Here is a 12,262-nt window from a genome sequence, read left to right on the forward strand (position 1 = left end):
GTGGATTGCTTCGGAGGTTCGGCCTCCTAGTCTGTAAAATGGGAATGATGGATACAAACAGACCCTTTGCTCCCTCTCCGCGGTTCACTTTCATTTGTAACAACAATCTGTAGAGTGAGTGCATTCTGGAAGCTCCAAAACTGGTTGTTTGCCTAATGGGAGAATCCAGGTCAGGCCAAAGGTTTCAAGTCTAACGTCTCACGTCAGACCCTGAGAGGACACACGGATGGCTGGCCTCGGGCCAACTCCAGGGCCTGTGTATACATGGCTGCTGAGGCAGAGAAGAGTCGCTTGGGAAGTCTGGAGGGCCACACACTGTGGCCTCCAGGACCGTGCAGCCACACTATGCCCAGGTCACTTTCTGAGGGAGCTGCCACTGATTTTTCCTCGGAAGCCTCCAATTGCGCCTCTGAGGGCTGCGAAGACTGCCCTCGACGGAGAAGAGGGAGCCTTTGATCCAGCGGCCCATGAATGGCAAAAGCCGGGGGGGAGGGAAGGAGGAGAGGAAGCCTCTCCCAAGAGTCAGGGCAATAAATTTAAGCCATGAACATGTCCCTCTAACCTCTGGCCTGGCGACTCCGGGATGACACCCAGTTTAAATTACCAGCACTGCAAACGGGAAGGGGCGAGCGCTGGGCCTGGGTTCGGGGCGCCTCCCCGGCCCTCCTTAATGAGTGAAAAAGCGTGAACGACACGCGAACAATTTTATCAATAGGACCATGTAAAGGCCGACTGTGAGGAAAGTTATTTATTAATATAGCCAATTGTGACTGGTTCCCAGCCCCGCGAGAAGAAAGAGACTGCGCCAGAGGCATTCACACCAGCTCGCCGAGTTTTATTCTGTCCTGTGGCTCAGAGTTGAAGTTCCCCAAGTGAAATAAATTGTCCACAAAGGAGAAAAGGAACACATTTTCTTTTATTTTTCCTCCCCTAAAAAGCAAGGGTGAAACCAATCTAATGTGCCCAGTGGAGCAAGATGGGCCGTGAAAGGCTGGGTGTTAAAAGTAAAAGCGGGCTGTGCAGCAAATGGGATGGAAAATTAAATGAAATTAAATAGCTTGAACGGCCGTATTGTCCCTTATTAAAAAGACACATTAATTACATGGTCTCAGCCTTATTCAAAGACAATGTTGAGACTCAATCAAAACATTCCACTCGGCTTTTTTTTTTTTTAATCGACTTGAAATGGGCGTCCAGAGGCCCCGTTAAAGCGAAATCTCTCCTACACCGAGGTGCGGGGAAAGGCGGTTTAGGGGCGGTCCTGCTCCCTGCCCACTGTGGAACCGCTCGGGCAAGGCTCCCGCTCCGGTAACAGGTTGCCATAACAAGGCTGGAATGCTCACCAGCAGCCGCCGGCCCTCCGAGGGGCAGGCTGCGGAGAGCTAAGTCCCACCCGCGCGCGGCTTTCGGACCTGGCAGTGATAGCGGACGGCCCCGCCCGGTGCGTAGTCGCGAATGAGCGAAGAGCTGGGAATGCGGCCGGCGCCGAGCACGTGTGACCTGACTGGACTCCGCCTAGAGGAAAGGAGCGCCTTAAGACTTTGGCGCTGAGACGAGTGGCTTCTTTCAGACCACATTTCTCCTGCGCTGCTCGTCACCGTTGCTCAAAGGCTTTGAGTTTCAGGTCCCCACGGGGACCGAGTGAGCTGTCCTGAGGGGTGGCGGGGGTGGGGAGGGCTGAGTCTTGGAGACCCTGGTGCTGGTGACTCACCAAACACCCCTCCCTCCCAGGTCGGCGCGGAATCCCGAAACTGGGCCCGGAGGAGTCCTGAACCCGGGGATGCAGAGAGCCGCTCGGGGTCAGCGACCCGACACGAAGGAGGTTGGGGAAAGCAGAGAGAGGCCTGCAAGCCCCGCTTTCAGTAGCCGAATGTTGGCCGGAGGTGGCCTAGGCTGCACCCCCCGAGGGTGTCCGCGCGGGCCGGGCGGGCGGGTCAGCTCGGACCAGCTGCGCGGCCCCCGAGGCGCGGGTGGGACATTAAGGCCGGGTCTGAATAGGGCGGCGGCGATGGACTCTGGGAACGCCACCAGATGACACGCCGGCGATGAGGCCATTTTCCCCTTAATTGCGTGGCCGGTGGATGCGCGGCGGCCGGGAGTCTCCAAAGTGGCAGCCAGGACGCAGCCCGGACGCCGCTGGTGGGTTTTGTGGTGCCTTTTTTGTTGTTTTTTAAGTCCTCCGTTGGAAACGGCTCAATAAAAGTATTCAGAATCCCTCTCAAGTTGCCTTTTAACCGGAGTTCTCCAACTTATTTCTTGGTTCTTTCGGTTGACATGGTGCAAAGAAAAGTCAGCGAGCGTGTTGCTGAATTGCAATGTCTCGGGGCACCTCCACATTCAGCGCTTCTCTGCCGGCCGCTGCCGAATGAGCCCGCACTCAATTCGATTTTCCTTGCTGTTGGGCACATTTAGGAGCGCCTCTATTTGTGAAGTTCATTTCTAGGCAAATGTATTCAAGAGCTGATGGGAATGAATAGGACCGTGTGTCAGCCGCCCCTAATTGGGATTAAAGCACTTAGGAGCATATGCAGAGAGTGACAGAAATTCTCAGGTTGCATTGTGTTCAGACTTCCACCCGCTCGGACGCTCCTCCTCCAGGGGAGATTTATAGAGATTTCTCGGAGAAACTGAGGAAAGAAAAGCGAAAAGGGAAACAACCGGGCTAATGGCTCACGATGGGGCTGCGGTTCCGCAAGTGGTGGTGACAGCTTCTGAGAAAAGATGCTGGGGAATAATTGAACGCGGGCGGGGGAGCAGGTCTGAACTCTTTAATCAGAAAGGCGGAGAGTTAAAAGGCGAAATAAAGATGTTCTGGAGATTCCCAGACGGTGTTTCCCCCTTTTCTTCTCCTTTTTTTTTTTTTTTTTTTTCTTTACCTTGAAGAGCCGGGATACATTTCTTTTTATCTCTACCCTCCCACACCCACCCTAAATAACATACCCTCTCTTGGAGCAATAATAAGAACAATTTGGTACTCGAATTAGAGAGGGGAAAAGTCACAAAAGAAACAAAAATCTCTCTCTTTTTTTGTATGTTGAAGACTTCACACCCAAATAAATCAATGAAAGTATTTTGACATATGAATGTGTGTGTAAAGTATACACATGCTATGTTAAACACGATCATAATATGTATTTATATAATTAAGGCTGTGTGTAATTATATAGTGTGGTAAATCTCCACCTGGAAGTAGCTGCTAGGTTTCTGAGCTGAATTGACAAAGCTTCCCCCAACTTCCTGCTCTGTCACCCAAGCTGGAGGGCAGTGGAGTAATCATGGCTTACATGGCTCAGTGGTCCATCATGGTTCACTGCAGCCTGGGCTGAAGCGATCTTCCCATCTCAGCTTCCAGAGTAGCTGAGGCTACAGGTGTGAGCCATGACACTTGGCTATTTTTTTATTATTATTTATGTTTTGGAGATTCCAACCAGGCTGGTATGGAACTTCTGGGCTCAAGTCAGCTTTCCAAAGTGCTAGGATTACAGGCGTAAACCATGGTGCTCAGCCCACAAGGCCTTTTAAAACCTGAAAATCAACATGGAACTGAGGCTCAGACAGTTGTCTAAGCAAAGAGAAGTGACAGCCTCTTTTAGCCCTTCAGGAGCAGAGAAACCAGAAAGGACAGATGAACACTGAACAAAAGAATGAGGGGGAAAGCAGATACTTCTTTTCTGGATTTTCTTTCTTTCCTTTCTTTCTTTCTTTCTTTCTTTCTTTCTTTCTTTCTTTCTTCTTTCTTTCTTTCTTTCTTTCTTTCTTTCTTTCTTTCTAATTCATCTGGAAACATTGATTCCCAGGAAAAGTGAGAGACTCTGGTTGTCTGAGCTCAGGATAGGAGAGAGACTTCTCACTATACTACTTTTGGTATCATTTTGGATTTGGTACCATAAGAGTATATTTCCAATTAAAAGTTATTCTTGCTGGATGTGGTGGTTCTCACCTATAAACCCAACACTTTAGGAGGCTGAGGCTGGGGTATTGCTTGAGAGTTTGAGACCAGCCTGGGTAACATAATGAGACCCTGTGTCTACAAAAAAAATTTTAATAAGTTATTCTTGATATTACATTTTTAAAATCTGTATGAGGGCAAGGGGAAAAGAGGAAAGAAATAAAAGGATGGTAATGTGGAAATATGAAAAAGAGATGACAACCAGCAATTTTTATAATAAATTCCTATGCAAAATTAGTCTCCCAAACTCACTCTAGAAACACCTGCTAACCACGGGCTTAGCCATGGTGAGAAGCTGTGTTCTCCAACTACAAAGGAGATTCTGGATAAAGGGGATGACCATGTGACAGAGTGACAAGCTCCCCCCACCCCACAACCATGTCAAGCCATGAGTGGAATATTTTCTTTCTCCTTCAATTCCTAAAACCTTCTTTCTCCCCCAGTCTAGCCCACCTCATAAAGAAAGAACTTGTGAATCTGTGTTCAGGAGGCACAGGATTTTCCTTTACCCCCAAATCTAGTTTTAAACTTTTTGGAAAGTAGTGCATTATCAGAGGAAGCTGGCCTGGCAGATACCTTGGTATTCCCTGGGAGAACCTGTGAGCAGTTGAAGTTGATCCAGTGATCACCACAATAACAAAATAAACAAACAATAAAAATTTTCTGCTTCTGTCACAACTAAGAGCCAAATTTATGTTCATAGCCAGCATCTTCAAATAGCAATTAGAAAGTTCACTAGTAGGATCTGTGTGTTCTTCTACTGTCACCACTAATTATGTGTCTGATGCAACGCTATCACTCATGTTATCCATACTCATGTTATTTATATGCGTGAGCAAATGAGGATACATTTCAATTTCTTGAAAGTATAGTTGAATTTTATATATCCTTCATTTTATGGTAGGATAAACATTCAGATAACCTTTCCAACACATAAATAATCACCATCTAAAATTTTGGTAAGGTTACAAAAGGTAAATTTTATGTACATACACACGAAGATATTGTTTAAATAGTTTTATTGAGATTCACAAGCCATAAAATTCACCCATTTAAAGTGTACAAATTTTGTTAGCGTATTCACAGTTCACATAGTATACAACCATTACCACAAGCTAATTTTGGAACATTTTCATCTGCCTCACTCAAAGAAAGCTCGTACCCAATAGCTACCACTCCCCATTCATCCCCAACCTCTCCAGTTCTAGGCAACTACCAGCGTTTTTCAGTCTCTAAACATTTGCTTATTCTGGACATTTTATCTAAATGAAATCATACAACATGTGGTCTTTTGAGGTTTTTTACTTAGTATGTTTTCAGGGTTCATCCATGTATAAGAGTTCATTCCTTTTTGTGGATAAATAATATTCCATGGTAGAGATATCTCAAATTTTATTTTTCCATTCTTAGTTAATAGGCCTTTGCTATTATGAGCAATGCTGTTTTGAACATTGGTATACGTGTTTGTGTGTATGTGTCTCTGTGTGTGTGTATGTGTGTGCGTGTGTGCGTATATATATACACACACACACATATATATATATGTTTTGTTTTATTTTATTTTATTGAGATGGAGTCTTGCTCTGTTGCCCAGGCTGAAGTGCAAAGGCACGATCTCGACTCACTGCAACCTCCACCTCCTGGGTTCAAGAGATTCTCCTGCCTCAGCCTCCCAAGTACCTGGGATTACAGGTGTGCATCACCATGCCCAGCTAATTTTTGTATTTTCAGTAGAGACGGGGTTTCGCCATGTTGGCCAGGCTGGTCTCGAACTCCTGACCTCATGTGATCCACCCACCTCAGCCTCCCAAAGTGCTAGGATTACAGACATGAGCCACTGCACCCAGCTGTTTTTATTTCTTTTGGCTGTATACCTAGGAGTAGAATTGCTTGGCCATACAATAACTGTGTTTAATTTTGGGGGGATGGTCAAACTGTCTTCCAAAGCAGCTGCACCATTCTACATTCCCACCGGGAGTGTATAAGGGCTTCAGCTTCTCCACATCCTTGCCAACACTTATTATCTGTCTTTTTAATTATCGCCATCCTAGTAGGGATGAAGTGGTGTCTCACTGTAGTTTTGATTTGCATTTCCCTAATGACTAAATGAATAATGCTCAGACATACTTTCGTGTGCTTTCTGCCATTCATATATCCTTTTTAGGGAAATGTCTATCTAGGTCCTTTGCCCATGTTTCAATTGGGTTATTTGTCTTTTAATTATTGAGCACACACATTTTTTATAACTTTTTAAATGCCCAACACATAACAGGCTATTAGGTTGAATGATCATAACAACACTATGAGGTAGAATTTTTTATCTATCTTTTACCAATGAGAAAATTTCAAAGAGGTTAAGAGCTTATTGGGGTCATACAGTAAATAATGGAGACAGAATTCCTCTCACATCATTCTGGGTTTAAAATCCAGGCCATTTACACTTGACCTCACTGCGTTAAGGGGCTTAATTGATGTCACATATCTGTTCTTCTCTATGCAAATGATTAAGTTACCATGGGACATCCAAGTAGTTGAGAGAGTGGGCTCTGCAGTCAGAGTGCCTAGATTCAAATCCTTCTTCTGACACTTAGCCACGTGAACTTGAGCAAGGGTAACTTTTCTATTCTCCAGTTTCCTTATCTGTAAAATATGAGTAATAAAAAAGACCTACTTCTCAAGTGCTCAGCAGAGCACTGAAGACGTAGGACATACTCAGAAATGTTACTTAATAATATTCTTATAATGATACTATGCCCACCATTTACCAAGCCCTATGATAATGTATTTGTACTGTTAGGCTACGAATTGTATATGATAAATTAAATAGAGCAGGACTTCTGGCGCCAGAGGCTACTTGGGCAGTCACATAAGATACAGTCATGCATAGCTCAGGGCAACAAATAATTGATGAAGGAAAGCCTCTCTTTATAGATGTATTCTATCTCATAAATGAATAAAGAGTTTGGGAATTCAAGTATTATTGTTTTGGAACCCTTAGTGAAATAATGAATCCAGGCAATGATCATCAGTGACGGCTAGCAGCACAAAAAGCAAGACAACTACATATTATGTGCTTCTGAATGGAAGAAGGCAACACCGCCTGTGAAACAATCTTGCCAAAACAAGCAAGCAAGCAAATAAACGAAATCAAACCTGAATCTGATTGTTCTCATAATAGGAAATAGAGAGGACAGATGAACATGACAAACAAATCAGTGGGACTTGATCAGCAAAAACAAAATAAAACAAAAACAGATTGTGGGACCCTCTACTGGACAACTCATTTTTATTTTTAACAAGTAAGTTGCAAGGTGAAAGGGAGAGGGAGGGGAGACCAACACATTTAAAGAGATTTAAAGAGTGTGGTGGTTTAAAAATATGTCCACAGATTATTTAACAATTCACACCTCAAAAAGCAGAACCTTGAGTGTGGGCAAAATTTAATCACTTGCTTGTAACAAAGAGAATATGGCAGAAGTGATGGTGTGTGGTTTTTGAGACTAGGTCATTGCACATTCCTCCTTGATATCTCTACAACACTGACTAGATATTCCATGGTATTAGGAATTAATGTTAATTTTAAATGAAATAATTTTATTATGGTTATGTTTTTTAAATCCTTATTTTTCAGATACATACTGAAATATTCACAGAAGAAATATGATGTCTGGGATTTGCTTCACATAATTCTAAGGTGAGAGGGCAATGAGTAGAGGTATAGATCAGGATTTTTCAACCTAAGCACTAATGACATTTTGGACTTTGTTGTAGGGGCTGTCCTGTCATTGTATGATATTTAGCAGCATCCTTGTCTCTACCCACTAGGTGCCAGGAATATCCCTCCCCCATTGTGGTGCAAGACATTGACAAATGTCCCTGAAGGAGAAAATTACTCTCCGTTGAGAACCACTGGGTATAGATGAAACAAAATTGGCCACAAGTTGATAATTATCCAATTGAGTGAGTGATAAGTACACGGGCATTCGTTACAATATTCTGTCTATTTTTGTATGTGTTGGAACTTTTCAAAATAAAATGTTATTCAAAAATAAGATTTTTTTTAAAAGTCCAGTAGGGGAGAAGAGATGTGAGACAGTCAGTGGGTATGTGTACATGCTCTCAAATCTGAGCGGTAAAAAAAGCAAAAACAGGTTCTCTGCTTCTATGATCTTTTAAGAAGCTATACCAGGGATGGGCTAGAGAGAATGTGCTGAGTTGCAGGGTGTAAAATCTAAATAGCTGCCTGGAATCTTCAAAGCTACAGTGGTACCTTGCTAGACCTAAGAAATCCACAGCCTTCACAATTTTGAAAAAAAGGTACTTCTGTGGCATTGAATAAAACTCTTTCTACTCTTCTCAGTTGGGATAGGAACCACCAAATGTGGTCTGCACTTAAGTCAATTATAATGGCCTGAATTCATTTCACTTGTGCAAATACCTTCCTTGTTAAAAAAAAAAAAAAAAAAATCCGTGAAGTTATTCCACATTCATCCTTGACGTTTGAGCCTCAAAGTCATGTTTGGAAGATAGCATGGAGGAGAAGAGTCTTCAGTATTATCCCTCGGTTTGGGGATACTGTGCTCCTAACTTAATATCCTAAGACATGTCTGGATCAGTGAGTGTTCTGAGGTAATGTGGAACTTTCTCCTCCCAAAATTCACATGTTGAAGTCCTACCCACCAGTACCTCACTCAGAATGTGACCTTATTTGGAGATAGGGTTCTTAAAAAGATAACCAAATTAAAATGAATTTTTTAGGGTGACTCCTAATCTAATATAACTGGTGTCCTCATAAGAAGAGGCATTTAGATTCAGACATGCATATAGGAAGAATGTCATGTGAACATGAAGACAGCCACCTATAAGCAAAGAGAGAGGCCTGGAATAGATCTTTTCTTCACAGCCCTCAGAAGACATCAATCTTATCAAAACCTTGATTTTGAACTTCTGGCCTCCAGAACTGTGAGACAATAAATTTTTGTTATCTAAGCCACCCTGTTTTTTGGTACTTTGTTAGGGCAACTCTAGCAAACTAATACAAGAACAAACACCAAAAACTCTGTGAAGGGTTGAAGCAGAAAGGGATAAGAGGTGGTTCTGATTCTATCCAAATGTAAGAAATACTGGCTTCAAGGCTACTTCCCCAAGAAAACCCAAATTAAACCATAAGATGGCTCGACTGGAGACACCACAGCCAAGGCACAGGACACAGACTCGACTGTCTCTGAGAATGGCTCTCTGCCCCTACTGCCTCAAGAAGTTTGATACTCTGCTGCTGACCTCACAAAAAGGGATTCCACACAAGCGTTTGCTTTTTCACATTACTTATTTCCAAATCAAAGTCTCGGGTGGTAGTTTCTGACTTAGAACCTAAGCCATATTGCTATGTCCTATATGCAATAAGAAAGCTGAGAAAATGAGCATCTGATTTATAAATAGGGAAAGGATGGAGCCATAAGGTAGGCTATTCCCAGTCATAGTTAAAACGTCTTCATAAGCTTGATACAACTTCACTACACTGCCTTAGTCGCTGTAACAAAGTCTTCTATTAGCTTCCCAAGTATTCATTTTTCCCATCTTTTAATAGAACCCTGATTGTATTATGTTACTGCTAGTTGCATTGCTGTCTAGAACAAAGACTGTGTGTCCCAGCCTCTTTGTGGCTATGTAAGTCCTGGTCAATATGATGTAAAAAGAAGTATCTTTTAAGACTAAGGAGACATATCAGCCCCCTTTTGACTTTCCTCATGCTTGAAATGTAGACATGATGGCTGGAGCTACAGAAGCCATCTTGGTCCATGATATGATCCTGCGTATAGAAGCCATGTACTGAGGATGGCCAAACAGAAAGACAGAAGGAAGTAGGATCCCAGATGACTTAATGGAACAACCACACCAACCCTGGATTACGTATGGCTGGACTTCTTTTAGGTGAAAATAAACTCTGGTGTCTAAACCACTACTTGGCAGGGGAAGGGAGAAAGTTCTTTTACTTAAGGCTGATAGCAATCCTGAAGTGGTACTACTAATATATAGAAGATACTGCTTTGTTTCCTTTTGGGCTTTGGCTTTGTGTGTGTTATCAATGAATTAACTTTTTAGATTTCCTTATAATTTGTATTCATTTTTATATTTAAGAGGCTTATATATAAATATACCTTTTAAAATGAGATACTATTGATTTTATTTTACCAAAAATATTTGGAGAATAAAAAATGTTTAAGTCATTAACATAGGAACATTCTTCCAAAAATTGCTATTTAGTGTTGAAAAATAAGACATCCTTTGAATCCAGGACATCATTGCTGTGCATTTATGAATTTGTAGTCTGTCTTGATTCATTTTGTGTTACTATAACAGAATACCACAGACTGAGTAATTTACAAAGAAAATAAATTTATTTCTTACTGTTCTGGAGGCTGGAAAGTCCAAGAGCATGGCACTGGCATCTGGCAAGGACCTTCTAGTTGTTAAGAAAGTAGAAGGACAAGAAAGTGCTCTCAAGAGAGCAAGAGAGACAGAGGGGGCAGAACTCACTTTTATAACAAGACCTTTCCCCCAATAACTAAGCCACTCTCAGGATAATGATAACAACCTTAATCCATTTATGAGAACAGAGCCCTTGTGACCTAATCACCTCTTATCAGACCCCATCTCCCAGAACTATTGTATTGGGGGTTAACTTCCCAACCCATGAAGTTTGGGGAACACAGTCAAACCAATAGCATGGTCTGTGGTCTGAATTCTGTATATTGTCAACCCCAACATTTAATTATATTTTAGTAGATGTTTAATGAAGGATATTAAACTATTCATATAGCATCTATCTTCTTCAGAATTGATAAATTTATTCATTCCTAATCTTAAACCAGCTGTGTGATATATTTTAGGCTTCTAAGGGAAAAGTAACAAATGCAAAAATAATTCAAGTGCAGGGAGAAGAAGTAGGTTCATGTCACTAAAAATGAAAGAGATACCCATACATGTTTCCAAGGTCAAACCAAAGGCTATCATTATATAGTTTTTCATTTTATCACTGATGGTGATGCAGAGGACTTAAAAAAAATTTAAGCTGATTCATCTTGAGTCATGTGAGGGTTGAGATGATTTGATATAAAGAAATAATAAGAGAATTCAGTAGAGAGAAATAAATGATAAAGGGGTAGAAGAGAAAAAAAGTAAAAGGAAGAAGTGAGAAGCTATCAGAAAGAAGTTTCTATACTTGAGCAACAGATAAAGATGGAATGATTTGCTGATTAGTATAACTGAAAATATGGGGAGGGGTGGATTCTGCAGGACAGCATCTGGATTAAATACTTTATAAGAAAAAATATAATTCAGCAAAAGTCTTTCTCTTCTGTGATAACATCACCGACATTTCAGTGCCTACTTGCCTCAAAAAGAGGAACTTGACACAGAGCAGCAACCAGAAGCTACTTATTCTTTCATCATTAGACCAGAAAGGAAAGGAAATGTTTTTTAGAATATGTTGCCAAGTAATTAATGAAGTTGACAAGTTGAAGGCAATTTTCTGGTTCTTGTTTTAACAACAACTTAACTTTGTTTTTTATAACCCAATGATGTTGGGTAAAATAAAACCAATTGACAGAGAATAAGTCAGGACAGGACTTGGTTGCATCTGAATATGAAAAATATCTAGAAGGATGCTTCATCTTTATCCTTTATCTAATTCTGTTGCCCTCACAGCATACATGAATTCAGTTTTTAATTACTTATTTTTAATTTTTAAAATATATAACAAATCATGCATAGCAAAAGTTTTATTCTGTAGAATTGATACTCTCATTCTCTCATTTTTACATTTCACTCAGTCACAGCTTCGAGAAGTTGTGTAATATTGCCAATAAGAATGACTCCTTTGATTTCCACGTAATTTTTCCAGTGACTGTTTTTTCTGTCTTCAGGGGTTAATTTCCTGTAGTAAACTGTTACATAATCATCCCCAGTGAATCAAACCTCCTGGTATTCATGCTCTTGTATAATCTCCTTTCACAATGATCCTAGGCTTTGCCATGTGACTCGCTCTGGTCAATGGGACATCAGCAAACATGACACAAACAGAAGTTTCAGTACTTGCACATTTGCATCATCCCCTTTTAATATACTATTGATTGCCATATGAAGAAGCCTGATCTAGTCTTCTTAAAAGACCACTCAGAGCAAGAGGTCCAGGCCTCAGCTCCCCATCAAATGATTATAGCCACTTTAGTGAGCCTAGGTGAGACTAGAGAAAGATCCATCCAGGTAAGCCCAACCCAAATTGCAGAATGGTGAACAAATAAAGTGTTGTTT

This window comes from Macaca fascicularis, chromosome 4 (genome assembly GCF_037993035.2).
Source record: "Macaca fascicularis isolate 582-1 chromosome 4, T2T-MFA8v1.1".
Lineage (NCBI taxonomy): Eukaryota > Metazoa > Chordata > Mammalia > Primates > Cercopithecidae > Macaca > Macaca fascicularis.